The sequence below is a fragment of the Excalfactoria chinensis genome, chromosome 9 (assembly GCF_039878825.1).
Source record: "Excalfactoria chinensis isolate bCotChi1 chromosome 9, bCotChi1.hap2, whole genome shotgun sequence".
Lineage (NCBI taxonomy): Eukaryota > Metazoa > Chordata > Aves > Galliformes > Phasianidae > Excalfactoria > Excalfactoria chinensis.
In genome coordinates this window covers 2,432,427-2,459,342 of record NC_092833.1, presented here as the reverse complement: position 1 = coordinate 2,459,342, position 26,916 = coordinate 2,432,427, and the positions used below count along the sequence as shown (strand labels likewise).

General features: G+C 47.1%; 1 protein-coding gene across 4 annotated transcripts in view; it reads left to right on the top strand.

The window, feature by feature from the left end:
• The first annotated feature begins 5,002 nt into the window (after positions 1-5,002).
• PIK3CB (phosphatidylinositol-4,5-bisphosphate 3-kinase catalytic subunit beta) overlaps positions 5,003-26,916 on the top strand; it is a 76,053-nt gene continuing 54,139 nt past the window's right edge. For 2 of the 4 annotated variants that reach the window (XM_072344871.1, XM_072344868.1), the window contains exons 1-2: positions 5,003-5,098; positions 23,336-23,507. The gene's annotated coding sequence lies outside the window, so the exon portion shown is untranslated. Of the gene's footprint in view, positions 5,099-23,335; positions 23,508-23,962; positions 24,067-24,569; positions 24,702-26,916 lie in introns of those variants that run through there. The other 2 variants (XM_072344869.1, XM_072344870.1) reach the window with 2 other exon arrangements.

The following is a 26,916-nucleotide window of genomic DNA, read 5'->3' as shown; positions in this document are numbered from 1 at the left end:
GCTTAACGGCAGAAATAAAGCACTTGTCAGACAGAAGCGATGCATCAGTGCGGAGTGGAATTCGCAGGACCAAAGTTTATGCGAGGCAACAACAAAATCCACTGTGCCATTCTCTTAGGCAACAAAGGTAATTTGTTATGCAACATAATGAGGACTTGTGTGTGACAGACGGCAGCGGCTCTCGGTTAGGGGGCATTGGCATCAACAAGCACATGCAGTGCACGGATATAAGAGAATGACTATGCATGGCAGAGAATTCAAAAGCTTTGATTGTTATTAGTTTGCTTTTTCCAATTAAAAAACAAAAAAACAAAAAAAGGCAGAATAAACAACTAACTGGGACCTGTCCTGCAGTCCTTTGTGGTCTGGGTAGTGTCTTCACTGCTCCCAGGGTTGGTCTGTGTGTTACACTTGACTATCATTCTATGGGCCACAAGGTCAGGGCTCGTAAGTGTCATGCACTTCATGTGGCTCTGACCCATTTCACACCTCTTCTGCCCACAGAATGTCAAGAGAAAATGGTACAGGGGGAGAAATGTCATAGTGTTTACCAATGCCCAGAAGTCCATGATGTCTAGTCCCTCATGCTCCACTGCTTCTGCTGGCGTCTGTACTCTTAAAAGCCAGATATCCTTCCTGTAGGGAGGCCAAGGTCATTCACCTGTTCTGCAGATAATCTGCTAGCAAGGGGACTGCATGCAAAGCAGAGAATAAAATGTGAGCTTTTCAAACAGGGAGGTTCATCATCTGCTCAAAACAAATCTCCATTCTGGTGTGGTTGGGTCTCTTGTTTGTGATGACTTAGGCTGCTCGCTGCCTCCAAAGCTGGGGTTAGACCCAAAGGTCCTGTTTGCTGACATTCCAGTGCTGTCTCAGCAAATGCTTGTGTAACTCACTGCCAGGTACGTGTTCTCCTGGCTCACACTGACTGTTTCCCGTGTTGTTCGGCTGGCAGTGAGTGTCTGCAAGAAACCTATTTCTGGAGTGATGAGGGGGAGTTTGGACTTGCTCTTCGCTGATGAATTTATGGAGGAGAAATGAGAAATGAAGACTGTCTCATGGTGTGCGTACAGTGGGGAACTGAGCCAAAGCTGTTGGTAGACTTTTGTCTTGGCAGTCTGTGAGACTGGTTCTGTCTTCTCAGTGCACCTACCACACTGTGTGTACAGTATTCTGACATAGTCACAGTCATGCAAATGGTTTTGTTCCATGACTGCTGTGTTCATCTGGAGGTAACATTTGTTTTTTCAGTCAAGCCACAGTCAAAACTCGTTGGCCAACCACATCAGGGGAAGTTGCTCCTGTAGGAAAGCTGAAGACTTTCATTTCCTTTTGTACTGTTCCTTAAGCATTGCTGTCTGTAGCAGGATGTTGGAGTTCTCCTGACTGTCCCATTGACTCAGCAGGGGCCTGATCTGTTTACCTGTGCTGAGTCTAATGACTGCTTAGCACAGTTATGACAGCAGAACAGTTAAAAGTAAACCACAGAGTTAGCTGAGACCTTGGCTAAGCCACCTCACTTCTCAGTGATGTAGGTTACATGGGAGCACTGTCACAGGCTGGGACTGCTGAAGAACCCTCTTTAAAACAAAAACAAACAAACTTAAGCAAGGTTAATTTAATTACCACACTAAGTAATTAACTAAAGCCTAGCCGAATGAATATTACATCATAAAAAGCAATCAAATTCCAGACTGTGAGGATAAGAAGCAAACCAACCAACCCTGCCTTTTACACAGAAGATGCTATCTGAGATTTACATAGATACTGTGCGTGTAATTAAAGCTATCCTTAATGTGCAGTGCTGCTATTACAGCCCTTGCTATTCTGTAGCAGTTGGTAGACCTTATAATGAACCAGTAGAAAAATGTTTTGGAGGTGACAGAAAGCCTTTGCAGTGACTTTACAGATGGTGACTGTTAAAGCCCACAGCTGTCCTCCCTCTTGTGTAGGAGGAAGAAAGCACCTTGTTAGCATCTGTCAGGATGAGTGCCATTTTACATCAAGAAACTGCTGACAATGAAGCAGCCTGTCCAGGTGCCGCACGGGGGAAGCTCACAGGTGAGTAACCCAGCTGGCTCTTTGGTAGTGTGAGTGCAGTGTTTTCAAGTTCACGGTGCTGCTTGGCTGAGCTGTGGGGTCGAGAAGAGGTGAGTGGCTGCGCTCACTGGCCCCATGTGAGCTGCCCTCCCAGAGGTACCACGCTTGGCTGTGCGGCACGGCACAGTTGTGCAGCAGTAGGCAATCCTGGGTCAGACGTGCTGAGGGTAGTCGTTCCACTTGAATGCAGCTGCTTGCAAATGTTCTGCTGCTTGGTTCCTCTGCTGCCTTGCTGTCAGGACTACTTCAAGGTCAATGTTGTTAATGGATGGGGCTGTGAGTACAAGGCTTCCTCTCAGCCTGCAAGGTCCGTAGTACAGGGATGGTTATTTATGACTTGCTTGTGCAGTACCTAGTGCTATGAAATGTTACTTACCTCAGCACTTACAACCTGCGCAGGAGACAAAGAGTTCACATGCCCCTCGTGCATCTGTCAGCTCTGCTGCTTGACTCCCAAGGTCCCTGAGTGGGCAGCTGGGCTACACTAGCCTTGGGGCTCTCACCCCAGATTCTGCTCTGAGAGCAGCTGGAGTGACCGACACTGGGGACTGAGGCCAGCTTCTAGAGCTTCCTTAAGCCAGCCCTTCCCTCACACAAGCACAGCAAGTGAGCTCCCCCCTTCCAGTAATGCCAGCACCAGAAGTGCTTCTGTCAAACTTGCCTGTGCCCAAGGGCCCTCTGTTAGCACTTCTTTCTCTTTGATTTGTTGTTCCTCCCTGTATCTGTAACAGTGGATGCCTCCCCACTTTCTCAGCTGCCCATGCCCTGCTCTTTGCAGTTGTATATTCCCTTCCTAGTGCTGCTTAAGTCAGAAATAGCCAGATGAAGAAACACCTCTTTAATGTTCAGCTGAATTAATCTTTGCACGTAGAACTGCGTGGAACTTGTACCATTTCCATCAACATCTTGCCAGGATATGAATGTGTATAATTAGTAAAAACCCAATTTAAGAATGATTTTCACATGTGAGGACTGAGATTTGGTACGGCTACAGGAGGAATTGTGGAGTATTGTGCTTTAAGTCTTGGCTTTGCAGCCTTTGGGGTGCTGTGTTAGGGCCTCTTCTGGGTCAGGATGGTGCAACTGATGTGTTTGCAGGAGGCTTGCCACCTTTTTGATCTTTGTGTGCATGGAAATAAACCTGGACATGTCCATAGCACTTGATTTTCATGGTTCAAACTCCAAAGTTTGTAGATGCTCCCTTAACCTTCTTGCAACATCTACAGTGTAACAGTTTGGGCAGAAATTGACCGAAAATTAGAAGTCCTCCTAAAGCCTTTTTTCTTTATTTGGGGGGAGGGGTGCGGGGGAGGCTGGTGGTTGTTTTTTCATTTCCTTTAATTTTGGTGCCGTGTATTGACAGTATCTCCTCCGCAGCTGGGTTCGGGAGAGCAGGGCTGTCTTTTCCTTCAGCCAATAACAATATGGTAACAGTATGTTTAATGGCGTTACACAATTACAATTGGGCAAGAGTTGACAAGCCCAAAATGCGGAACACCACCGAGGCAACATCTTGCGTGCTTTGCAGGAACATCGCGACATTCTCACTTCTTAACAGAAAGCGAGTAAATGACTCCCGGCTCCTTCGCTTGCTCAGATAATGAAGCAAGACTTCCTATTTCAGTAAGCCGTGTTCCAGGAAAATTGCTCCCCTCGAGGTGTCTGATGAGAGTAAAAAATAAAGAGCAAAGAGAATAAAGGCAGCGCTAATAGTGATGGGAACACAAGGGATGCGTGGAGGTGGGGAGGCAGAAGCACAGGGCTGTCAGGATCTGAAGAATGCTAAACGCGCTGATAAGTGATGGTGAGGCAAGAGGAAGCTGCGGTGGGAAGGCAGACGGCTGCCTGCAGCCCGGGACACCCGGCTGGGCCAGGGGACATTCCAAGATTTCTTTACAGCAACGGTAAAAAAGCTGAGTGGGGTGGATCCGTCTGCCCAGCAGTCAGTGCCTATTTCTGCTGCTGTGGGCTTTGGTGCCACGGCTGGGATCTGTGCTTCGGAAACAGCCCTGCAGAGAGGGCTTCTGCGGGAGGGTGTGAGCAGGGGAGTCTTGGCTGCGTCCTGCGGGTGAGAATCGGGGGCTGTCATGGGGACACTGCTCTGAGGATTGGAGCCATCAGAACCTTCAGTGCTGGTCGTTCCCTGGCTGTGATGTGGCACAGGAGCTCCCTTGGTGCAGGTTAGTTGCTTGCTTCATACCAGTGTCAAAAGGAAGCAGCTTCCCTACAAAGCATGGGTTATCCTACAGGTACCATAAAAACTGCTGCAGAAATGCTGCCAAAAGACGGTCAGGATGAGCCGCCTTTCTCAAAGTCCACGACTTTCAGTGTGGACATAGATGCAAAGGGACTGCATATCTCTGGGACTGATTGGTTCAGGGTACATCATAAAGTCTGGAATAGAGCTGTTCCTCCTCAGCTGCTGTTGTGTTTCACTGCATCTGCTTTGGAGTTACATAGCTGTTGGGTGGGTGTCTCTGTTGAGGTTACTGAACCACCGCTTCCACACTCCGAAGTGATCCTTACCCTTACCAAGCTTTAAAGGAAGGCCAGGTTTTAAAAACACTGTCGGCACATTTTTAGCGTTTTTCTTTCGGCTTTATATGTTCGAAAGTTGTCATTAAACCTTTCTGCACGTCCTACAATGCACGCGAGGCTGTCAGCTCTCGTTCCCCCACCGCCGGGACCCGAGAGCGGATGCTGAGACCGGGGGGCGGGAGGGTGAGCCCGAGGGGCTGCCGAGAGAGAGCTCCGTGAGAGCTGCCTGGGACAGGGCGGGACGGAGGGGTGCCCAGGCTGGGGACAAAGTCCTCGAGGGCGGGCAGCCGGAGACACCGGGCGCTCCTCCGCTGCGGGCGGGGCGGGGCTGGGGAGGGGGAGGAGGAAGGGGAGGAGGAAGGGAAGGAGGTGGCCGGGGCGGGGTGTGCTGCGCGCCGGGCAGCCTGCGGGAGGGAAGCGCTGTCGGTGCGGGAGCCGGCGGCCCCGTCAGCAGAGCCGGGTAGGAGAGCTGCTATCGTTTCTTTTCTGTTTCATTCGGCCGCTCCCCACGTGGGCTCAGAGCCGGCCCGGTCGTGCTCGGGGGCAACGGGAGGAGGTGCGCGGGTCGGCGGCACTCAGGGCTGCAGGGCTGGGGTTTCTCCCGGGAAAGAAGGGCTCCTGATAGCGCTGTCTTTGCTCGGAGGTGCGCGACGGCTGCGGCACGCGGGTGGCGTTACTTTCTCCCTTGCTTCCTACGAAGCCCGGTGGTGCCCGCACTGCGACTGTCTCGCCTCCGCCGCGGCTGCTGCGCGGGGCTTCTCCTTCCCTTCCTACCTCCCCGGTTTCCCTAAAGCTCTGCCCTTCTACCCCATGGCGCCGGCTGAGCGGGTCCCGTCCCCGGGGAGCTGCGCCTCGGGGGGCGCTCGGAGAGCCGAGGGGAAGCGGCCGCTGAGGCTCATCTCTTCCCGGAGAGAGGATTCCGACAGGGCAGCTCCCAGGGCCGGCAGCGGGCGAGGCTCACGTCTCCGTGCTGTTGGTGGGAGTTCACCGGTCAAACAACATTGCAGCTTTTTTTCCCCTTCAGTACTTTCCACGTGTTCCGTCCTGAGCTGTAACCTCTCTCTCTCTCTTTTTTAATAATACAAAGCATGACTGTTATCTTCTATAGCGAGGTGTTTTCTCCTGCGGCAATTCATCAACGCGTTCTTCCCCTCCCACTGAGCTGCTCCGTGGAGCACTGAGGTGATCGGTGGCTCATGTTATGGGCTGCCCTCATGTTATAGGCTGCCCTCAGTGTCGGAGGGACGGACTGCTGGCTGGGTCCTTGCTGGAACAAAAGTATTTTCAGTTTCAGACCATTGTGTTTTACTGGCAAGTGTGGTGTGCTGGAGGTTATGGGAGGCAGTGACCTGCTGAAGGCACGAGCGGGCCGGGAGGGGCCCGATAGGAGCAGAGCCGTGTCTGCATGTGCATACGTGGCCTTGTTTACTTGTTGCAGACACTGTCCTGCAAGAGTGCTCAGAAAGTTGCCGAGGTGCTCAGTGCTATATGTTGCCCTCAGGTCAGAATCTACACTGAATGTTTGTATGTGATGTTCCTGTAAACATTATCATGCATGCAATGCAAAGATCAGTAAGTTGATATTTTACATCAAGGCCGTGTGGAATGTGGCCTCATGGGTACCAGAGCTGAGGTGCTGGAGAGAAGAAATGGAGAAGGAACAGCTACATGTGTGCAGTTCCCAAGCATGGAAGGAGTCTGGCAGCTCTGGGGTCTGGCTCCTGTTGTTCAGTCTCCAGTGTCCTCGTGTAAGGGGTTTCCTCCTTGGCACTGGCAATCTCAAGGGATCCCAGAAATGGTGAGAAATAGACCTGATCACCGTGCCACTTTGCTGAAAACTTTAAAATAGAGCATGTACTTTTTTGTCAACACATATAGTGTGTATGTACATCTTTGAGAGTGATTGTGGTTGGCAGCTTTGTCTCAGTGGCCTACTGGCCTCCCTGGGCTGTCTCCCAGCTGTGTCACAACCTCCCTGCTGACCTCACACTGTACAGGGGAGGCTCCAGTGGCTGGTCCAAGGATGCCAAGCCCCAGCTGCAGTGAAGCAGGTGCTCTGTTAATGCCACCATTTTGAGGAGAAAAACATTCTGACTTCTTCTGAGTAGCATCAAGCAGCAGCTAGTAAGCTCCAAAGTTAATGGAGGGGTGAGAAACAAATGCTCTGAGGCAAGGAATGAGTAAGAAGATCAACTGCATCTGTGACTGCCATGTCACCCTCCCACGGTGCTTCCTTCCCCATGCAGGGGGGGGCTGCACAAATCCTGGTTCTTTGCTGCAGAAGCCCACGTGGTGTGTGTGGCAATACCACTGCTGGCACGCTCCTGTACCTTTAGTACGTCAGGTGCCCAGTTTCAAGGCAAACAGCAACAAGTGCCCAGGTTTGTTTTCCATTCTGTTGAGGAAGGTACGTGTTTGTAGGACCAGGGAGTTGTGTTGGCACACTGTGTGCTGCACTCAGTGCCATTTTCAGAGAAAACTTTCCAGATCTGGTTCTAAACTCTATGACCTTGTCTGGCAGGCTTCAAACAGAAGACCTTATTTTCTGCCTTGGGTAATATTTCTTTAATTTGGTAGTGAATTTTAGCAAAACCTTTCAGGCCTCTCCTATGGTGGTCCCATTTAAGACAGTCAACAGGGTGGCTGGGAGCCTTCCTCTGCAACACCTGGGTGTGAGCAGTGCTGGAAACAGGATGCTTGGCAAAAATGGATCTTGGCTCTGAACCATTGTGGTTTTTCTAATGAAATCTGTTTGCCACCTGCATATCTCTAGGGTGTGACTCTATTTTAGAGATGTTGTAAATGCATAAACAACCTTCTGACCTTCCTCACTTCCATCTTTTGCTTTATTGCAATTTCCTTCTCTTCCTCTTCATCCTCTCTCACAATCCTGCACCCTTGCAGACATTCCTTATTGCTGGCTTGAGACGTTACCAATTGACCATTGTTTCGCAGCTAATTCAGACAGGAGGAGGAAAGAGCTTGCCTAGGGAGACGGATGGCCTTCAGGATCTAATGAATAACCCCTAAATATCACGTCAGCTAAGCTCTTATTTTTGGTTTTTAATTTCTGAAGGCATCACACAAACCTGGTTCCTACCTTGTAAATCCTGAGCATTTGTAAAGGCTCAGCAAAGCTCAGTGCTGGAACCTCTGTGTGCATACCCTGCATTCACTTCTCCATTTTGTGAATAGAACGGACTTTAATTAAGAAATGTTGAGACTGAAATTCCCCAGTGTCACTGTAATCCAGGAGCTCCATTACCCTTGACAGGTTAGTGCTGTGAGAGAGAGGTTAATTATTATTTTGTCATGGAAGTTTCTCAGATATAAGGAAGTTGTATTTAAATCCTGAGTATTTGGGGTTGAATTTTTAATTCATTCTAATCACTGAAAACAACATTGGCACTGAAACTTCAGTGGGAGGGTTGTTTGTGAACTATTAATTATTTTCAGTCTACTTGGCATAATAGGGAAGACTATTAACATAACCAGTCTTGCAGGTGATGGTAAATTCAACAAGCATTACTTCTGCCTGTAGAGGATGGTTTTGGTTATTACTAATCTTTCACATAGAAGCCCTCTCCCAGCTGACAAAAATGCTTTACAGAACCAACCCAAGCCTTCTACATCATCAGGAAATCAGAATGACTTTTTACCTAAAATAAAATGTCTGCCTCCTTTTTAACACGGCAACAAAAAGCAGCGCTTTCATTTCATCTCATAGAAAACAACATTATGACACCACGGAATTACTGTACAACAGGTTCTATGTCTTACCAGTCTGTCTTATGAGTTAGAATGTGTCTGTGAAATCACAGGGTAATTTTGGTTGTCTGCTTCAGTTAAATGCCATCCCCCAGCCATTTTTCCTATTGCCATTGTTCCTATGTATTTACTGTCAGTGTTGAGGTAGCAGCCTGAATCACAGAGGCTAGTCTGAGAATGTAATTAATTCTGGTGCAAAGGATATGTATTTTTCAGACCAACTTGCACTTCTGATCTACCTACAGCTTCCTTTGTGGGGTTACTCATGGCTCTGACATAATATTGTCAATGTTTATGTGAGCATTAAATGGCTTTTGAGGCCTCGAAGGGCTCTGTTCTTGTTGTTGAGATTGTCTATTACTTTTGTGTTGTTGAAATGCGAGGCTGTGTAGTCTTGTTCCTTTTACTGTAGCAATTACGCATTTCCAGGTCCTTTCCAAGCAGGGTTTGCTGTGTAGCAGCATTGGCTACTGAAGTGGCCTGTGGGCTTAGCAGCTTGTGAAAATGAGCAGTAAAACACAAACTTGTGAGAAAGCAGCGTGATAATGGAAATACCCACCTACTGAGTGAATGGTATGTGTGAGAAAAGTTAGCCTTCTAATAGTCTGAACAGGGAGTTACTCATCTATCTTTAGGGAAGGAAGAAGAAAAAAGTCTCTTGTCCCCAAGGTTCCCAGCTTTGTGGGTTTGATGTTCTACAGCTGCTTAAGAACTCTCATCCTTTCTTCCACTTTGCCCTCCTCTATAGCACCCTTACCAGTAGCCAGTGTTGTTTCATTAACAATAACTGCCTTTTTCCTCAATGGCTGGGTGTGGTGTCTGTGTAATTGTAGCTAAAGGAAATCAGTCCTTGGTTGAGTTACTGGTGTGTGGGCAGGAGATGTGAGAGCATCGCTTCATGCAGTTAGAAATACTCACCTTGTTTAACAGTGGGAGCGCTGCTCTTCTCATGAAAACATACCTTTTGGTGTTGCCCTCTGAACAGCTCTTATCGCTGCCTTACTGAACTTTCCCTGGTCTAAACAAAGCCGTGCTGGTTTGTGGATGTATGGGAAATTGGTAATCACAGCCTGAACGTCTGATTAAGCAGCTGAGGCAAGTGTTGGGTCAGCTGTGGGAGCACAGGTGAGGGTAATTTAGCTGTGCTCCTGGAAGGGGTGGAGCTCGACTCCTCTAGACTTCGTTTAAGGGCTGACTACCTCTAAGGCAGCATCTCTTGGAGATTGCTCCCTGGTGGAGATTGCTTCAGCATTTCCCAGCGAAGGCATCCATATGGGTGAGTTTTTCTTCAAAAATAACCTATCTGTTACCATCTTCGTTACTATCTTTGTATCATTCCACCTTACAGTGGAGCTTGAAATAAACTGCCATGACATACAGTGTTTCTCCTGAGCTGAACTTGCAGCTCAGAGCAGAGAATGGGGCATACCTGATGAGCAGCGATGCAATACATCATCCCCACATGTCCCTCAGCCTTTTTGCTTCCATTTAGAAACACAGAAAAGGGAAGCCATGTAAATAGCTGCCAGTGTCCCTTTCTGTCCACATGTGCCTGCAATTAAATTGCTGCAGATGAGTGAATAGTGAAAAGGAATGTCTATTTCTTCTAATCCAAGTAACATTTTGATGGCAAAGAAATTAATAGTGACCTTTCTTATGAATGACCTAAGAGACTTCTGCAGTCCTTTCAAGTTCTGCACATGCCTGGTTTTGTTTCCTTTTGCAGTTTTTTCAGTCACACGTGTTCCCTACACGCTGCATGCACTTTGTCTTTGGTGAAGGAGACAAGAGCACGGAAATCCCATTTTTCATGCTCCCAGCTGCACGGGCAGTATTACAGTTCCACCTGCGCTGGCGGGGTTTTCCTGTTTTAGAAGATTAATTTTGTTGAGTAACTCCAAGTTCCTCTAAAAGAAACAATTTTCCTTTCCTGTATGGCAAGAGAGATTGCAATCTTTTGAGGCTATAAACTTGTTTATGCCTAACAGTAAAGCATTCAAACTGTATGCTTGAGATTCAATTCTTTTGCATGGATGTTAATTCGAGCGGCTGCTGTGACTTCTATTACCTCTTTTAGAGGTTGTTGTCCTTGAATCCAGTGCTCCATCCAGTGACAAGTTTGCTTCTTGTTCTCTTTATTTCTTTCCGAGTCACAGAACTTGCTCTCTGCTTTATCGAACAGCTGCTCTGGGTGACTTCAGTACTCACATTCTGCAAGTGAGCAAATGTGACTTCCAACACAGCTGCCTGGTATTGATGGCCCCAAGCACTCATGCAGTTTTTACTCATTTTCTCCCCCAGCCCCATTCAGCCCATTGAATAGCCAGCACTTCTTCCTCTCACAGCTAGCCTGCTCTAGTTTAGTACCAAACACCAGGGGAAATGGCCTTCCTACTGAATTTTGCTTCTGACAAATCTTTTCATTTGTGTCCTGCATTAAACAGGCATTTATTACCTTGCAGTAGAGGACATTTGAATGTGGCTTTATCAGGGAGCTATTGCCTGCACTCGTGCTCCTTTTATTGGGATTTTATTATTTTTATTATTATTTTATTTATTTTTATTATTTTATTATTTTTATTTTATCCTTTCAGGTTACCTGCCTCTTCTGCATGGTTCTGCTAGGGTTAAATGTTGGTATTTGGGTCCTTGTGTGCTGCCTGTGCTCAAGAGCTGGAGCAGGAGGTCTGACTGTGGCTGTGCTGGGGTCCTACAGTGAGGGCTGAAGCCTTTGGCTCCAAAGCATGCAGACACCTGCAACTGAAGTGGGGGGCTGTGTACGATAAGCCTGTTCTCTGAAGTGCAACACTATTATCCATGAACTAGAAAGGAGACATCCCATATGGTGTGAGCCCAAGTTATGCAGCCAGGCTTGGTCTCTTAGGCTGTGGTCTATCCTGCAGCAGTAACATACAGCATGCTTGGGGTAGTCATATTTTCATCACCCCTAAAATACAAGCAAATATAGGTGCCACATGTGAATGTGCTTGTTACTTATGGGGGTGCAAGAAAGGGAAGGCCTCTTCCTAGCCGGAAATAGACAGGGTCCCGGAACCTCTGTGGTGGTAAGTGAATGTGGAGCCTAGAAGCTTTGGGATGGGAAAAATCCAGAGAGGTAAGAGACAAAAGGGAAAAAAATAAAAGATACCATACATAACTTAAAAATGAATGGGATTAAAGGGACGCAGCATGTCATCTAAAATGAATAGAAGGGAATTTGTGAGGCACACCGAGGTTTTTAGACTTGTTTCTAGTTTAAGTGCATGTTATAAAGATAAGTGTTCATATATCTCTCATATGACTTGTTTTGAAGGCTAGTAAGGTTTTGCATGAATAAAAATCTTTGTTTCTTTCTCTGACCTGTCATACTTCATCTTCTAAAATAGCAAGGGTTTAGCAGTGACAATAAGAAGACATTTGAGCTGGTCTCCTGATCACAGCCCAGCACCCAGAACCAACACATCAATTGCTGATTAATAAAAGCTGCAAGATATGAGCAACTTGCTCTGCTTGTGCCAAGGCTACGGGAGGTGTCAGGGTAGCAGGATGAGATGGTGTCCCTTTGCATTTATAGCAGATTACATCAAGCCCAAACAGAGCATTATTGCTTTGAATCTGCTGTCTGATCTCTAGAGGAAATCTTCCTAAAGATTTGGGCAATGCTGCTAAGGAGATCTGATTTTTGTCTGCTTATTTCACTACGTCTAGGTGGAATTTTGGACACAAACCAGACTTTTGTGTGTTTTTTCCACCGTGTACTTTGTCTCCTGCAGTGTTAAGGGGTTAGATTAAAGGATGGCAGCTCAGCTAGAGAGTACTTTTGATCAGATGTGACAGAAGTCGTTTGATACCAGGATTTAAAAGTAACACTGACCAAAACTGGAAAATAGCTTGACAATTGAGAGGCTTTTGCCAAATACCCTAGAAAAGATCACACACAGCCAGCTGCTTTGGAATAACACTATGGAAAGAAATTGAGTTAAGCTAGTTCTTTAATAGAAGTCCCCTTAATATCATTACAATATGCATCAGATAGGAAAAAAACTGAAAGGAAAAGAGTAAATCTGAAACTCTGGAAAAGCACAGTCACCTAGATGGAAAGGATATAAGCAGATGGGATGAATTGGAGTGAGCGAAAAGTACAGAACCTGGCGTGTGCTGAGCACGTATTGGTTTGGAAAGATGGTTCAGCTCTGCCAGATCGCTCACATCTGTAAGGTTGTGTGAGAGTGTGTGGAATTGATCAGTGTAGACCCAGAGTGGGAAGCAGATTGTTTCTCCTGTGCATTGCAAAGGCAGATTGATAATTAGGGTTCCCAGTGTCTCCGTATCTGTCAAAGAACCTGAATTAAGCAACCACAGTAATGCAGAACAAGCATTAAATGTGTTATGCAAGTGCTCATTCCTAGTGCCTGACTTCAGTAGCCTTAATTCTAATCCTAATGTATTTGTTTGCTATCAGTTGCTAAGTGCAAAGCACTTTGCTACCATCCAAATTACTTGTTTGCTACTGAGTGAACCAGTCATGTATGAACTGTATCAACTGCAGCAGCATTTGGTTCCATCAGTACAATGTACAGGTGGAAGAGAACGTGCTTTTAGTGTAAAGAGTGAAAGAAAAACCCTTACGCTAGCTGAGCTTTCTGCTGGTAATGTCACAGGTGTGGCCAGGTGCAGTGATACCTGCATAAACTGCCTGGTTTCTTATGTGTGGAGGTTCCACTGAGCGCTGTCTCACTGGGGCTGTGTGCTGTCTGCCCTGAAGGACTTATTTCAAAACGTTTTGTTTCGGGCCAGGTGCGCAGAGTGGGACATCAGCTTCTCCTTTTAAACTGTACTCGAATATGTGCTTTTCATATATTAAAGCAGGGTATGGAAAAACTGTATCACACTGTTGCAATATTCTGCATGCTCCCAGCACGGGGAGGGGCGGGCTGTAAGGAGAAACACAAAGCATTGTTTGTTGAGTCTCCTCTGTTATTATTCTAAGTCCGTGTTTACGCAGTGGAACAGCCCCACTTCTTTATTAGATTCTAATTAGAGTCTCTTCATTTTATTTTTTTTCATTTTCTTTTGAGGGAGGTTATCACCTGATCTGTAACAACTTGAAGTAATCAGTTTTTTAATAGAGTTCATATGGCCAACCTGCTGCAGAGCCGCATGCCAATTCCCTGAGCTGTCCTCGTGGGAGAAGCAGAGAAAACAACAGAGGAAAACCAAGCTCAGCTTTGCAAGGAAAGTGTATGTTACGTGACAATGTAGCTGAGCATCAGCAATTCAAGATGTGTGTAAGACGATTAAACCATGGAGTGTAATGGCGTGTTTTTTAACAGGGAACTTAGCATCCACCAACACAGCCTCCTTTTTCAAAGAATATGTGTATTTCTTTTTCAGTTCACTCATCCCAGTGAAAAATGGTAGTTTGAGATATGACTCGATTAGAGGAAATGGAAGTACAAGTCTCTTTAATGCTTTACTGGGGTCTTTTTCTCAAAGGAGTGTTTTGCATTACAGTAAAGATTTATGGGTTAAGTATATGCTTTTGAAGTTATTAGAAGAAAACACTACAGTTAAAGGGTTGTAAGAAGCTTTGAGTATGTTTTATGTAGAAATTGCCATAGGGTTGACTTTGTTACATCTATATCACAAATATTTTTTTATTGCAGTGTGGAGTAAATTTATTTTTCTATATTGTAGATGTTGCCCATTCATTGTTAATGGTGTGGGGAGCAAAGATGGCATTCCTAAGGTGCGTGTTAGCTGACACACTTATTGCCATCGTGAAATACCCCTCCCGTGTTACTGATTTGCTTTAATTGGAAGTCACCTTTATCAAAAGAACCTGTAAATGTAGTTGATGATGAGGTAAGGATGCATTTGAAGCTTCGGTCATTCTGTGTTTTTACAAATGTAGAGTGCCATCAGAAACCCTGCTGGATTTGCATGAAGTGAAGGGTGGGCAGTGCATCATTGCTCCTGCAGGTTGATGGGATTGCTGCAGCTGGAACCCTCTGATGAAGCCCTCAGCTCGAGGCTGAGAGGCAGCATGCAGCAGCGAGAGGACAGATGTACAGATATGTACAGGTCTGCATGCAAATGTATGTCAGATGGGCACAGGCTGTCATTACACTCAGTCTTGGCCTCCTATAGTCTGCATGAGATGCCAGATGAGCAGCCTGCTCCTGGTGGGATGGGTGCACCCGCCCTGTGCCGTGGTCCTGCCAAGCGCTGCTGTGCAGTATGAGGTGGGGGCAGGTATTAGGCTGGCGTCTCCTTCCTTGTGCCAACTGACATGAGGTTGCGTTCCTGGTGGGTGGCTGCAGGGGAAAAGTGAGTGAGAATGCATTTCTTCTGCTGTCAGCGTGGTTTTCCCTGCACGTAAAGCTTACTTGTGGACTTTGGTGCCTTCAGTACCTTGACTGAAAAATGGATGCCTTTCAATTGAATGTGATTTCTTGAAGAGCCTGAAAGCCACTGATCTTTCTGGGAGTCTGCTTAGCCCAGGCAGTTGTGTTCTTTGAATCCTAGAAGTCAGAAGTTCTGTTATTCTTTCTCTTGTTATTTCACAGTATAAAGAATTATGAGTGCAGCGAGCTGCTGATTCTTAGGAGAGTGGCAGGGGTGAGCCAGAGCTATTTCCAGAGGTGTTTGCAGCTGCTTTGTTCTTTCCAGTGGTTCCTCTTCTGTGGGGGAGCTAATAGTGGGGAGGAAGTAATGTGCAGAAACCTTTCTTCAAAACATTTCTTAATGAGCACGGCACATTCCTGTGATATCCGTGATAGCAATCATTAACTCATGTTTCTAGCAACTCACGTTGCTGGGAACAGCTTTCTGAGCAGGACAAACTCCTTCTGGCATGAGTTTGGCTTTGTGCCTGTGCTAATCATCCTGCATGTAAGGGTAGCCCTTACCAGATACTGAGATGTGCATGATAGTTTTCATGATTTTGCTATCTGCTTTTGCTCTGATGGCCACAAGTTTTCCTTCACTGTGCTTTTGTCTTGAGTGGAGGTAGGAAGCTTGCTGATAGCAGCTGGCCTTGGGGTCTGGAGCTGTGACATTCAGTGTGTAGGTTCATTGCAGAGCAGAGACTGGGCAAAAAGGGCTGCTGCTGTAAGCATGGGGAAAGGCTGGGGGTCAAAGGAGGTTGTGTGCTGGTGTTTCTGCTTTCCATGTGTTGCCCAAACAGGAGTACACACTGTGCAGTTTGTCTCTGGGATCACTTTTGTTGCAACTCCATAATGAAGGCTAGGGGAGCTCACTGTGCTTTAAGACAGTCTTCCAACAAGTTCAGTTGGAGCCACATATCAGTGAACATCAAACCAAGTTATTAATATCCCGTCTTTAGGTGCTTCTGTGACTTGCTGCACCACAAGACTGCATGTGTGCTGTTGTTCATGAAAGCCCATCAAAAACTCATTAAAAAGCAGTATGAGTTTGCTGTACTTTCAGGTTAGAAGATCAATTGAGCTTTTTTCCTTTTCAAGCAGCTTTGTGTGCAATGAAACATTTTGCAGATCAGTGGATCCTTGGCTCCAAGTAATATTCAACACTGCTGGTGCCATGGCCTCAGCTGGGCCATGAGGTTGGGTTCCAGGGAAATGATTCACTAATGCAAAGAAGAACAAGCCAGCTCACCTGCAACTGCTCTCAGCCCCGTGCAGCTAAGAGACATTAAAATAAATAATTTATACCTAGAAAATGTTATAGGAAAGGTATGATTTTCAACAGAGCTGTTGGGTATTAAGGTGAAGTTTTTGCTCAAGCACTTTTAGAGTGGAATTTAGTGTTGATTACTGGGAGTTCCTCAGACACTTGACCCTAGGGCAGTCTCCCCTGCAGAAAACCCTTTGGGAAAGCACAAATTCCAATGGAAAATCCCAGACATTTCTTTGGGCAGTTTTCCATTGGGAATAGTGGTTTTCAGTCTCCTTGAGGTGATTCAAAAGTCTGTCTTCATTCAAGTGATGTCCTAGCTTCTAAATGTTCTTCATTTGGAAGCACGTTCCCTTTGGGTTAGTTTGTGCAGAACTACATCTGCCACTGTTGAGGAGTGTCAGGGATAGTAAGTGGAAGGAATTTCTGGTGTATGCTGTGCAAACAGCATGCATGCCTGAAGCAGTACTAAATTCCAAGGGGATTTCCTCCACCAGTCTGAAAAAGGGCTGTGGCTTCCCAACAGTGTGCTCTCACTCCCTGGGAAAGAAAATATATGAAAATACATGGGCTTGAAACTGGAGGGAGGAGGTAATGAGCAGACAGTTTGTGATGGAAAGCCAGAGGATCATGTAAATCATCTTCAGCAACATGGGAAGAGCCCACCATACTTGTGACCAGAACTTGTCCTTAAGCCTATTACCAGAACTGCAGTATAGTGGGACACTGCATTACTTCACTGCCTAGGCTGTGGGGCCACCAGAGATATCCCTTTCTGAGGAAGGCTTCATTAGATAAGGCTTTTAAAATCTATAATGGGAGATGGGAAGAAGAATGCTAGTAGTCAGTGAATGGTAAGAAATGCTCCATTAATGTTAAACTTCGGGTGCAGAAGAACAGAGCAAGTTTTTTTTTCCACTATCATAGAGGGAAGCAATACCAGTTAAGCCAAGGCCTGCAGCAGGAACACTTACTGGAAATGTTTACATGTTACTTAATGCCTTGACATGCATTATTCAGCTTGTGCAATGTCAGCCAGGGTGGAGCAGGGAGGAATGGCTTTGCAGAAGAATGTTTGCTCCCCGTGGAATATTTTCTTGAGCATAACTACCTTTTTTTTGGCAAAGAGATGCATTCCAGGAATAAAAATGTAAAGCTCTTCTGACACATTTTTATGAACTACTGGAATGTGCTCCCTTGCAAAGGTGACCTAACCTTATCTCGAAGGCTATAGCCCGTCTCCAGGCAGTGACAGCCCATTGGTGTGGCCTCACTGTAGAGCAGAATTTCCAAACAAAGCCCTCAGCGGTCCCATTCCAAGCAGAAGAGCTGCACAGTAAATGGTGGAGCTACTTAAATGCATGTGGTTTTCTTCTTGGAAATGAAACCCCACCTTCCCAATCAGAGGCTTATATAGCAAGTGCCCTCCTGAGAAAGCTGCTTCAGATTGTGCTTCCGTCTCCTGATGTGCCTAAAGGACTTCCTGAACTGTAGCCAAATGGGCTGTGCTGACAAACAGGCGAGGATGGTTCTCTGCTCACGTTAACAATGTCACCGTGATACAGGAGAATGGGGTAGGGAGGAGGAATAGATTGGGAAACACAAAGTTAGGCCAGCACCTCTCTGCTTGCTTCTGTGTTTACTTGGCATCCAAACAGACAGAAGTTTCATGATTCACCTGTTGTCTGATTTGTTTCACTGACAAAGCTATGGTAAATAGAGAATTGGCATCATTTGCATAGTTATTTAATCTGACAGGGTATGATTCATAGCAGTGAAGCTTTCAGGCTTGTTGTGATAGATTGCCAGACAGAGTGGGTGAAAGAGGCGCGTACTTCAATTTGGTTCACCGGTGCCTGGAAACATGGTCGTAAAGAGATTTAGCACAGGCCTGGAGTCTAGGAACATTGAGACAGGCTTAATTTGTAAGTTTAAGAAGTTACAATAATATACTTATGCTGCAACTATTTTTCTTTCTTATGGCATCCAGCCAGATTTAGTAACATTTGGTTGTTCAGGGCTTATGTAGCTCGAAGAAACTGTCTGAAATGTCATTCCAAGAAATAGCAGGAGTCTTCCTGATTCAGGCTGCCTGGACTGTCCAGCAACCAAAGCTTGCATGGAGCATTGCTGCAAACTACATACTGGAACTGAGGAGTATTCCCAGAATCTCTTTGGCATTGTTTGTGCAGTGCACATTAATCATGCTGTGTGGGCACTGTTCTGAAATGCATCAGATGCGGTTTTTACTGAGGGCAGGGCTCATGGCTTGTGATCATAAGAAGCTATATGAACAGAACCGTGAGATGAGAAGTGTGTGTTTGTGCCAGCAGTGTTGCATGTGCCTGGTTCTCACTGACTTCAGGATGTCTTTGTAACTCTTTGTGCTGATCCTACTGTTGAAGAGCAGCTCTATAACAAAAGAAACATTGATATGAGTAGATGCTTGTGAATTAGTGTTAGTGAGCTTCATGGACATTTGAGACAGCATTAATAAGAAATCCATAAATACTGTTTGAATGCCTGGCTGGTAGTTACATGTGTTTTGATAGCACTTTTAATACCACTTATGAGCTTCTATTTTTAACATGGTAGCATATTCATAAGTGGGAAGAAGCACACATCTGAGATTTTAAATAGAGGCTTAAAATAAGTCTATACTTAGAGGAATGTTGTTGCATATAATACTTGACATACCGCTGTACTACATTTCTAGCAGAGTGCAGTCATCAGTGGGATAGAAGTGGTCCTGTTTTTCTGTGGGTCATCCAACTGTTGATACAGTACCTGTGCTCTCTGGGAGCAGTAATATAATGCATTTGTGTTCATTGCTTTGATTTATGCATGGCATATAACTTGTGGGAGATAAAGGAAGGTTTGTTTCTGAGCAAGTTCTTTGTGATTTGCAAATGGCACATGACCAAATTCAGAAGTGAAGTTCACTGTGGGCTGCAGGTCAGCAAATGGGTTTGACTCAAAGGGAAACCATGTTGGTGTCATGTCAGGGCTAAAGACCGTCCTCTCTTATGACAGTTATACACAGAGTGAAGTTTTGTTAACCCTGACTTACAGTGCTGACGTAAGTGACTGGACAATGGGCTTCTCTAAGCAGGCTTGACAGAACAGCAGTTCAAAGACTTCTGCAAGGCTGAATTGAGAAATAGATCCACCTTCGTACATTCCATTGCCATCCCCAGTCATTAAAAAGTGTGATACACTCAGTAGTATTCCTGATCGCTACGACTCTATTTCTTTTCACAGTCGTAACATCTGTTCTATTATCAGAACAGCCTTAACAAAAAGGCCAGCCAGAAAATAAATAAGCAAAGGGAGGAGGAAGATAAGTTTCTTTAAACCATTTCTGTTCCAGTTCCCATAATTAATTTCTTCCCTAGTTTTTGCCTCTGGCTGGGAACAGTAATATACCATTAACCCGAGAGATGTGAAACATGCTGTGCAGTGCTTGGAAGGGTGTCAGAAGCTCCTCCTGCAAGGGTAAGAAGCTATTTTGTTGCCTTTTCAGTTGTTGGATGGTCTAATCCTAGTATGCATTTCAGCAAAATGGATCTTCTAAGGTAATTGTGAAACCTGATGGTGGATTTTTGTGATTAACGTGTTGCAAAGATGAATGTAACTGGTGATATATCTGTATCAGGACAGGCGTGGCAGCTATTACACTTAAAGTGCTATCTAACACATTACAACCTGCTGGACAGTGAGGCCTATTTTTAGTAAGAGAATAAATAAGCTGTCTGTGTCCTACTTTTAGTCAAAATGTGCCATGGGATCTTTATATTTGATTAGAAAAATCAGTAGAAATAACACAAGGGAACTCAATGTCTCATTTAAAAAGTGTCAGTTCTAGCATCTCAGTGCTCTTTTTCATGGCGAAAAATGCTAATATTGGGTACAAGGTCAGACCTATACAGTGGGCAGGTGAGAAGCAGCCAGGGAGAGACTGGTCTGTGTGATGTGTGAGGTTACGTGGAGACACAAGCCTTGGCTCTATTAGGCTTTGTTTATTCAAGATGCTTTAATGAAAGATAGCATGTTGTATGGTGTTTTTGCAAAATCTGTGTTAGGAAATCAGTTAAACTAAAAAAGTACATAGAAATATTTCTATATAAAAAGGGAACATAGCAGCAAAGTCAGACTGCTGCGTCAGGATGCTGTTGCTCTTTGTGAAGGCTTTGCTTACTGACCGACTGCTTTTGATCTTTGCTGTCTGTTACAATACGGACATCCACATGCTTGATGAACAAGCTGTCTTGTGCAGAGTGCCCATACCCAGAAACCCATTTGTCATGAGCAGGTGCAGAAAATAAGCAACTACGCACAGATGTTGTAGTATGCAGTCAGTGACAACTGTGCACTTTCAACCAGTTTCTGTACAGATAAATCATATGTTGCTTTATTGCAACAAGGTTACCATAGAATTGGCATAAATTGATAAAAAATGCCACCATTTAAGAGTGTCTACCCCAAAACTTCTAATTGTGGCATTTGTGATTTTGAAGCAATAGGGCAATGTGCCTATTTCTGTGGTTGTACAGGATGGGGTAAAGGCGTTTGGCTCCCAGCTCATACTGGTGCACTCGCAGCCCCAGTCAGAGGGACTCTGGTCCCCCATGCTATGGCCCAGACTCAGGGAGCCCCAGAGAAGCAGCAGTGCCCATGCCCAGGCTGTGCTGGTGGGCAGGCATCGGGCAGCTCCAGGTGCTCAGGCTGCTCTCTGGTTGCAGCCACTCCTGTGTGACAGCTCACTCAGCACTTGTCAGAGGGGAAAAGGGGAAGGCGCTCAGCCCACTCATTGACAGCAGGGCTCTGTCTCCCTTAAGGGTACATCAGCTGACTGCTTGTACTGCTGATGTGTTACAGCGGTCAGGAAAGGTCAGGAGGACAAGGAAGAGGCCCTCTGTTTCTAGTGGCTTTGGGTCATTTAAGTTAGGCTTACAGATTTAAAATGAAAGGCCTCAAGCACTGCATTCTGTAAAGGCACAGAACAAGGAAGTGCAAGGATGAGTGTCTGGGTACCGGTGCCGCTGGCTGTGTGGGGCCCTGCTTCAGATAACAGCTTGCCTCTCTGGCTCCTGTATGCCTGCTGTAGGTTCTCAGAGAACTTTCCAGCGAAGTTTATACATATTAAATAACTGTTTAGCAAAACATTGTTAAAAGCTGCTTGTTGTTACTGCAGGCTGTAGCTTCATCAGCCAAATTCAGCATCCGTTTTGTCTGACATCTGCCTTTGCAGTCTGGTACCGAATGTCACTCAGTCCGTTATTTGCTGTTGCCTCCCTCTCTAGCAGAGTCAATGTGAGAAACAAAGAGCAGCTTATTGTAGAAGCACACGTGGGTACAGTCCTGGAAAAGAGACCAAGGCACTGCACGGAACAGCTTCTGAGGGAGCACACTGCTTACAGAACTGAGCCAGGCAGAGTTCTTCACCACAGCCGTTATCATACAAGCACAGAATGGCTTGGGTTGGAAAGGACCTTAAAGCCCTGCCAGGACAGGGATACGATACCACCCACCTGGTCAGGCTCCCAGGGCCCCATCCAACCTGGCCTTGGACACCTCTGCAGATGGGCATCCACAGCTTCTCTGGGCAGCCTGTGCCAAGACCTCTCTGCCCTCACAGTGAAGGATTTCCTCCTAACATCTGACCTAAATCTTTTCACCACAAGAAGTTCTGTGCAATAACTGATCAAGGCTGATAGGTTTGTGGACGTTGTGTTGTATCACGGGGGGGAGTATATCAGCATGTTGCCGCTGGTACCAGCATTAAAGTAGCAGTAAATGATTTCTAAGCATCTGGCCAGTACAGAGCTGTGTTTTGGATCACTCTCCTTTAGATTTACTAAGATGCTTTATTTTAATTTTATTTCTTTGTTATTTATTTATTTTTTCTTCCAGAGAAGTTTTTTTTTCTGCTTTAGGCCAAAAATCTTTTGCACAACGTTTCCACTCACATTATTGTCTCCTCTGCCTGGGTCTGCTGCTGGTGTTGCATGCTGTCTGCAGATGCAGTGTGTGCACTGGTTCCTTTTTCTGTGTAGCAGCCACGTTACACAGGGCTAAGATAACATATACCAGAATGCTGAAAATGACACATTTTCAAGTGACCAAGAATGTGCCCTAGGTGTACAGCTGTTTTGCATGCAAAGGCATGACTCAGATGCAGCCTTTTTAGACAAAAACCTTTTGTTATACTGAGAACATATGTAACAATAGCCTGGGGGGGCAGAATAATAGAGCACTTGTTGTTCTGCAAAGGAGGGTGGGAAGGGAATCTAAAAATAAGGAAACTGAACATTTAAATTCTATTTAAAACTTCTGTTTCCTTCAGTGCCATGTAGGGTATAACAGTGTTTACTTAAGGTGCTACAGAGTTCCTCATCCATACAGCACGCACTGCTGCCTGTCAGGCACTAACATGAGCAGAGTGCTGCCTGGTCGACTGTAATCTGAAATACGCTGGTAAGTGCTGATTGAGATCACTCCTAACACTGAGTACGGAGACATTGAAGCACAGAATGTAAAAGAAATGTGAAGTCTGGAGTACAAACCTACGGCCATCTCGCCGTGAGTGGATTTCCCTGAATTCTATTTGCAGATGCAGCCGAAGGTGTATGTAATATAAGACAGTGTCTAAGTGTTTGTAGCTTTATACACAACGGGCACTTCAAGACACCATTATTACACTGAAAAAACGGCAGTGCAGTGAATATTATGGAGTTTCTGGATTGCAGCCCTCTGCTGCTTCTACTCAATCACTCTCGTCAAACTTGATTTGCACTTTACAGTGTTCTTCTACAGAGACTGCACCAGATCCTGGAATGTTGCAAAATCTTGCATAAATAGCTCTTAAAAAAAGAAAAAAAAGAAAGAAAAAAAAAAGAAAAATTGTTTTCCTAATCTTTCCAAGAATAGTCAGACATGGAACCATTTATCATCAGTAAAGCCAAGCAGCAAGCCAAGGGCTGTGTGTCCAGGCCAAGACTATCGGAATGCTTAGAGTCAAACCCACAAGTATCAGGCTGGTATGAAAAGGGACACGGCTGGGTCTTCCTGCACTACTGGATTTCATTTGCGCCTTGTTTTTCAGACCTGTGTTTTGGTATTGATGTAAGTGTTACACAAAAGGGATAAGCAGCTCACTGAGCTCAGTTCTATAGGAAGTGATCCGCAGAGGTGAGACGGTCTCTGTGTGCTCTGTGCTCTGATAGAACAGTCACATCCATTGTAATGATAGCTTTTTTTCCCTTCATTCCAGGAAGAAAGGAAGTCAGACAGAGTCACCGCGGTGCTGCGGCACGAAGCAGCAGCATGGTACCACAACACAGCACGGGTAGCGCCGGGCAGCTGTAAGAGCACCGGGCAAAGGCATGAAGGGGAACCATTAACTGAGACAGACTGCAGACAGACGGCAAAGGCGCCAGCACACGGTAGGAAATGCTCCTCAGTAACTTCTGCCTTCCGTTGAGGTTTGCCTAGATGTGGTATTGCACGCTCACCTCTCGTGCAACGTAGCACCAAATTAATGTTCCCAAGTTACTGGGAGATGACTGCCCTTCCTGTGGAATTCCGGCCCACCTGTTGTGGTCGGTCTGTTGGTTTGAAGCAGGCAACCCGGCCTCTCCTTGCTGGTTCCTGACCCACGTTAGACCCCAGAGCGGTCCGTAACGCAGCGGCCGAGGCCGGCACAGCGGAGCGCCGAATGCGCAGCGCGGCCCGGCCCTGCAGCGCGGCTCGGCTCCGGCCCTCACGGGAGCACGGGCCGGGCGGGACGCGCTGCCGATTGGCTGCCGCCCGCGGGTCGATATTGAAACCCGCGGCCCGGTTGGCCGCTCACGCCGGGGGCGGGGCGGGGCCCGAGGGCGAAGCCATCGCCTAGGTAACCCGGCGCCCGTGGAGCCGGCGTGAAGGAGCGGACGGAGCCGGAGCCGCCGCGCTGGACGGGACCGGGGACGAGGCCGGGGTTGGGACCGGCCGCTGCTCGGGCAGGTGGGTGCCGGGGGACGCGGGTCGGAGTTCGGAGCGGGTCGGGCCGGCGCGGCGTTCGTTCCCTCGGCCGTTTCGGGCCGTCCCCGCCCCGCAGGAAGCGGCACCTCCGGGCTGCGGCGCGTTGCGACACGGCTGTTGCTCAACCGGGCGGGCGGCTCTGCCATCGCTCCGGCGCGTGGGGCGGCGCGGCGGGAGCCGCAACAAGTGTCCGACCCCGTCCCGCCGCCGGCTGCGCCGCTCCGAGCTGCACGGGGCGCCGGGCGGCGCGTGTCGCGCTGTGCTCCCTGGGAGCCGCGAGGAGCAGCGGGGCGGCCGGGCCGGTGCTTCTGCTGCCGCGGCGCCTCACGGAGCGGGGCTGCGTACGGCGGACCCGAGCCGGCGCGTGGCGGTGCTGGGAGACCTCCTGCCGGAACCGGGACGGCCCCGCGCGTGGAAAAGCTTCGGGGTTCGGCGGAACGCTCCGCGCTGCCGACTCCTTTTGTCCCGGATGGGCTGACGAGTTCTGCTCCCCGGAGCTGTGGAGCGCGGCCGAAGCAAACGCCGCTCGCGGCGCTGCAGCCCTCAGGCGGGGCGAGGAGGGCGCCCACCGCCGCGGTTCGGCTGTCCGGTACTGGGATCCGAGGGCTGCTAACCAGGTGAGAGCCGACTTGGTGAGGCTCATCTCGCCGTTAGGAAGTGCCGCTCGCGAAGAAATAATGTGTTTCAACACTTGTGACAAGGCGGCAGATCGTGCGGGGCAGTGCGTTAGGATGGAATCGGTGAGCAGGCCGCTGGGGAGTGTGAGTCCTGAAAGGTCAGCTGTGAGCTGAGTGCGGGCGTTGGAGCAGCAGAACACAAGCAGCTCCTTGCTTGGCCTCGGTGTGTACCTGTATCACGGATCTTACGGTATCGAGGGCACTGTCCTGTGGAGCGACTCGGGAACGCGCTTAGCTGGGATTCCTGCCTACAATTATAGATTTATTGGAAGTTATTAAAAAAGAACCTCCCCCGCGTATGGTCTTAAAATACCTCTGTTAGTGCCTATTTCAATATCTGGTTTTTTTTCCTGTAACAAAAATCACTTCCGTTAAGTCAAGTTTCACTTCCCCGGAACGTCTGATGTCATAGGTTTGCTGGTTCCCCAATTGTCTGTGGAGCTTTGGCAGAACTCCACATTCTGGTGTAGGAATGGCTCCTGAACAAAACAAAACAATAGAAAGAATCTCTTTGACTCCTGTGATGTAGCAAGGGGGGAAGGTATCGCGCCTCTTCTCACTGCTTTAATGCCTTGAGCTTTCTGGGAAGCTGTGCTCGCACTTAATGTGTGTGTAAAGCGTTGCACGCTTTCTGCAGTGCTGCTTGTGTCTGCAATATGCTCTGCTTGGCAAACGTGACGCCTTTAAAAACAAAATCCCATCAAAATATGAGCTGGTGGAACGCTCCATGCGCTGGGCAGGAAAAACATGAGCTGCTTTACCTTCAGTTGATGATGGAAGTGCATGCTGGTGCCTGGCTGCTCAGCCTGACAGCTGCCATGTGTTCCAAAGGCAGAGCGCAGGATACACATGGAAACTGCCCTGGGCTCTGTGCCTCTTGTCACCAGTTAACTGATCTGGACGTGGCCCCATGCTGGTGGGCCGCTGTCATTTGACGTTTCATTCTACGTAGAGTCCATGCCGCTGTTTACGCTTTAGGTTGGTTTTCTGACCTGTTTTGCTTGGTAGCAGCAGAGCACAAGTTATTCAGTGAACTTTTTCACAACTGGCAGTTTTTGTGAAAGCAACGCTGCAGAAAGAACCTGGAGTAAGCGCCATTTGTGCAGGTACATAGGAGAGCTTGTGGCTGTGTTCATGTTGATGTGCCCAGAGCATTAATACGCACAGTGTCAGAGGCTGCATCTCAAATGTCACTTTGTTTGCCTCAGATGTGAGGACCTGGAATCCTGAGGGAAGAGAACTGTCAGCGTTAGTCCGGAGCAAATTGAGCTTTGTTTTGTGATGGTGCTGACGGCCCTCACAGGGCTGCTCACCGCATGGAAGCTGCAGTGTGTTTTGCTGGGATAACTACGCCAGCTCTTGTGGCAAACACCGACTTAGGTTAGAAGCAGTACAATAAAACCCTGTAACTGCACAGATCTGTCTGTGCCTGCAGTCTAGGCTAACAGTGTGGTGGGGCTGCCAGCAGCCACAGACTGCAGTTCCTGAGGCTGAGGTTCTGTGTTTGTGCAGTGCCTGAGGTGTCCGCTGCTTTGTGTGCAGCACTGACCCAGCTGTTTTACAAGCTGTTGATTTTACGGGAGTAAATCTTAATATCTGAATATTCGGTGGAAGTACATTCGGGAATGGGCTTCTATTTACATGAGTTGCAGTTGCAGGGTGAGGCCCCAGCGAGTAAACAGGCCGTGAATGTGTTGTGAGCAGAATAATCAGATTTACCTGCTGGCTTCAGAGATAAAAGAAACAATAATGGAACTGACGATGTCAAAAAAGCTTCCTCTGACAAGGAGTGAGATAGGAGGAGCTGCACCACCTCCCCTGGATTTGTTTGCTGGGTTTATTGGTTTGGCAGCTCTAGGTAGCCAAAGGTTCATTGCCAGCGTGCAGCAGGATGTGGCCTCAGAGACTGCACGCAGGCAGAGGGCTGTCCTTGGTAAGGTGTCTGCTAGCTCTGCTTTGTGGCTTTGGCAGAGGCAAAATGCCCCAAATGTTTTTCGGTTGCTTTGCTTATGTATTTCTTTATAGGTTTGGGGCCTGATGTGATAACTTTGTTGCTGGTTTGTTTGTTGGTTTGTTTCCCGTTTAAGCTGGAATTAATCAAAATTGCTATTTTGACTTTGAGGCAAAGTCTGCATATATGGAAATATTTTTCTCT